Below are 3998 nucleotides of genomic sequence, written 5' to 3'. Positions count from 1 at the left end.
GGTAAGCGGACGCTGGCGGGAGGAGGCGGGCGGGAGCTCCGGACGGCCAACAGGGCGCTCGCTGATTGGCGGAGCCCGGGAGACCCCGAGGGCAAAGGTGAGACCCGCCCTCAGCCTTTGCTATCCTGGCGACCTGGGAAAACGGAGTATCTGGGGGCGTGGCCACGTAATAGGGGACCGGGCCCGGGGCGTCAAGGTCCTCGTGCTTCTCTTCTCCTCTCCCAGGGCGGGAAAGGGGCTCCAGCGTTCCCTTGCCATGTGACGTGGAGTAGTGGAGGAGGTGACCCGAAGCCTACCTGCAAGAGCTTTTTCGTATCTCTTAATATACCTTAGAATTCTTGAGCTCTGACAGCTGTGGACACACCACATCAGTCCACCCTGGTCATAATAAACCTAGGCATTCCTTTCGACCTGATACCAATTGTTCAGTAGCTGGTTTTCATTAGGTGGGCTTTGCAGAAGCCAGTCTTTCTAGAAATGAAGCGTAATCTGAACACTAAGAGTCCCAGCCCAATGAGCTACACCAGCTTGTGTTAGGGCATTTCAAACTGGAACCAGCGATCCACAGGGCTGGAGAGACCTAGGATCCTTTTGTTGGTGTTGAATCAGGTATGAATTTATTACTAAACTTTTACCTTTCTCAAAATGTAATTCCAATAGCTTTCCAATTTTTAAAACCATAGCAATAATGATTCAAATGAAACTGATTTTTGTTTAGTTTTGATAAGAGGAATTATGTGCCATGAAGGGAGGAACCAATAGAACCTGGACCCTGGAGATACTGTTGTTACAGATTCTCTTGTGGCTCCCGCGGGTTAAGGCTCTAGCCTTGTCACTTCAGCGGCTGGGGTCACTGCTGTGGCATAGGTTCCATCCCTGACCCTGGAACTTAATCATGCTGTGAAGGTGGCCAAAAAAGAAAAAAAAAAAAATAGTATTGTTCTCTGATTCGACAAGGTTTGCATTTTAAAGAGGATTCTTTTCCTTACCTAGGAAAAATATTGTCAAAGTATTAATGATCATCCAGAGTTTTGTTTTCATAAATGTCTTAATTTTTTAAAAAATCTGAGAATAAGTATGATTTAAATGGTTTATTTCATTAGCTTTTAATGGGGCCATGAGTACCACACTTGCCCTAGGAACTGTATGCCCACATTATTTTAATTATTTTTCATTAACCTCCCAACTTCTCATCTCCAGATTCATGAACCATTACTATTAAATCTCTTTCTGGTTGTCAAATATCAAATCTTTAAGTTATGGCTCTCCACTCTTCATTTTTCAGATGTATCTAAATGAAAGTACACTCCTCATACCACCTCAGCAACAGTAGGAACAAATATTTATTGTCTGTATAGAATATGTGGGTCATTGCCCCAGGCTCTCCAGGGTTTTCAGTCCATAGAATTTAACTATTTTAGGAGTTCCCATCATAGCTCAGTGGTTAACGAATCTGACTAGCATCCATGAGGACGAAGGTTCGATCCCTGGGCTTGCTCAGTGGTTTAAGGATCTGATGTTGCCATGAGCTGTGGTGTAGATTGCAGACACGGCTTGGATCCTGTGTGGCTGTGGCTGTGGCCATGGCATAGGCCAGCAGCCCAGCTCCGATTTGACCCCTAGCCTGGGAATTTCCATGCGCCGAGAGTGTGGCCCCAAAAGCAAAAAAAAAAAAAAAAAAAAAGAGAGAGAGAGAGAGAATTTAACCATTTTTAGCTTTAGTTCTTTCATCTCTGTGGGAACTAGCTCTGTACCTTGAAAAGAGTGAAGAATCCATAAATATTTGTTAAAGAAATGTTATTAATCTTTATGGAAAATACATAATGAATGCTTTCTATATGCCAGAAACTGCACTAAGCACTCTGCACATACTAGCTTATTATTATTATTATTATTATTATTTGTCTCTTTAGGGCTACACCCATGGCATATGGAAGTTTCCAGGCTAGGAGTCAAATTGGAGCTATAGCTGCCAGCCTACGCCACAGCCACAGCAACACCAGATCCCAGCTGCGTCTGCGACCTATATCACAGCTCATGGCAACACCAGATCCTTAACCCACTGAGAGAGGCCAGGGATCGAACCTGTGTCCTCATGAATACTAGTTGGGTTTGTTACCACTGAGCCACAACTGGAACTCCATGTTAGCTTTTTTTTTTTTTTAATTATTGACTATAGTCGATGTACAGTATAAGTTATAGGTGTACAATATAGTGATTCACAATTTTTAAAAGTTGTACTCCATTTATAGTATGACAGACTATTGGCTATATGCCTTGTATTGTACAATATATCCTTGTAGCTTATTTTATACAACACATTAGCTTATTGAAATATTTGTTTCTCTAGCCTGCTGGGCCTAATGAGAGGTAGGTAGAAATACTTGAGAGAGTCACTTCCCAAATAAAACTAACCCAAACCCTAACCCTCACTAGATGAAGGCTTTTCTTTTCCCCATTTGTCCCTCCTGCCTGAAATGTGTATGCAATGCCTGGAAAGCATCTGCTACCTTATGACCACTAAGAATGATGGCCCAGGAAACCAGAGGAGCCCCATCTTGAACAATTTTCTTGAGCCCCTCTGTCAGGTGAGGTCTGCCTAGCTCAAGACTTTTTATCTTCCAAGATAAAACTCTCACTCATTTCAGCCATTGTTTTCAGTCTTTGCTACCTGCAATCCTAACTGATACCTAACTGATGGCATTGAGTGCTACTATGTATCAGGCACTGTTCTGGGTGATTAAGATACATTCACTCATTTAATGGGAAATTAACCCAGTGTTTTTATTTATTTTGCTCTTTTGTTTTCATGTATAAGAAACAGTCTTCTTTGTCAATGTACACGACTGTCTTTCCTAAAATAACATGTTGGACATCTTAAAATCTCTTCTCTAAGTTTTCACCAGTTATAAATCAGTGATGAAGCACAAAGGCTTTGGAGTCAATCAGCTCGGGAGTGACTCCTGGTTTTCCCCAGAGTGTGGTCTTGGGCAAGGTGGTTAGCCTCTCTAAAGCTTGCTTTCCTCATCTACATAAGAGAGTTTACTAGCAGTACCTATTCCATTTTAGGTTTTCCATTTTAGAGAGAATTCAGCACCTGGAATCCAGTAGCTCCCAATAAACATGAGCTATCTGGTGGTCTTTTTTTCACTCTTCCACTGACAGCAAAGAGAAGCCTAACTCAGCCCCATAAAATCAGGCACATCACGGTTGCATTCATCAGAATGCACACTCCATCTCTTCCCATCTCTTATTTTCTCCTTAAGGTAAGAAAACGCACCCAAGTGCAGTCAGGTTTGGACAGTGAACCCTGAAGTACCAGTGACTTGATAGTAACATAAACTGCCTGAAGTCTTTGAGGTAAGTAGCAGATAGTTTATGAATAACCTCAGAGTCATGCCACAGATTTGGAAAGTGCAGAGTTAGTATGATTAACTTGGTCTATTTTAATTGTATTACATATGATATAGTCAATAGTGCTAAAGAATTTGCCAATTGTAATTAAATTTGCAGTTTAATTTCTTCATGATTACCTTTTAGTCAGTGAATGAAATATAGGTATCTTGGGAGTTCCCATCTTGGCACAGTGGAAACGAATCCGACTAGGAACCATGAGGTTGTGAGTTTGATCCCTGGCCTCACTCAGTGGGTTAAGGATCCAGTGTTGCGGTGAGCTGTGGTGTAGGTCGCGGACACGGCTCGGATCTGGCATTGCTATCTATGGCTGTGGCTGTGGCTGGCAGCAACAGTTCCAATTCTATCCCTAGCTTGGGAACCTCCATATGCTGAGGGGGCAGCCCTAAAAAGACAAAAGACAAAAAAAAAAAAAAAAAAAGAACTACTTTGGATGCAGTTTAGGTTGGAGCAGAGAAGGAAGAATGATGCTGTATTTGGCACAGTATTTATTGACATAAGTTATCTGTGTACTAATATGTCATATGTGGCTTAGGTAACTATAAGCTATCGAATAATATTTGTTGTATGCAATCAGTGTATGC

At 42.0% G+C, this 3998-nt stretch overlaps 1 long non-coding RNA gene across 6 annotated transcripts in view; it reads left to right on the top strand.

Annotated features, from left to right (window-relative positions):
- The first annotated feature begins 164 nt into the window (after positions 1–164).
- Positions 165–3998, top strand: part of LOC106509065 (uncharacterized) — a 70320-nt gene continuing 66486 nt past the window's right edge. For 5 of the 6 annotated variants that reach the window (XR_014816475.1, XR_001306290.3, XR_014816473.1 and 2 more), the window contains exons 1-2: positions 165–609; positions 3267–3360. This is a non-coding gene — a long non-coding RNA (uncharacterized LOC106509065). Of the gene's footprint in view, positions 610–3266; positions 3853–3998 lie in introns of all 6 variants that reach the window. The other variant, XR_014816476.1, reaches the window with a different exon arrangement.

This window comes from Sus scrofa, chromosome 1, assembly GCF_054392235.1.
Source record: "Sus scrofa isolate SSC_HxYL_T2T_F1_AM1 chromosome 1, Sscrofa_HxYL_maternal_Yorkshire_Landrace_v2.0, whole genome shotgun sequence".
In the NCBI taxonomy this organism is placed as follows: Eukaryota; Metazoa; Chordata; class Mammalia; order Artiodactyla; family Suidae; genus Sus; species Sus scrofa.
Note: the sequence above shows the minus strand (reverse complement) of the source record. Positions and strands in the feature narration are given on the sequence as shown.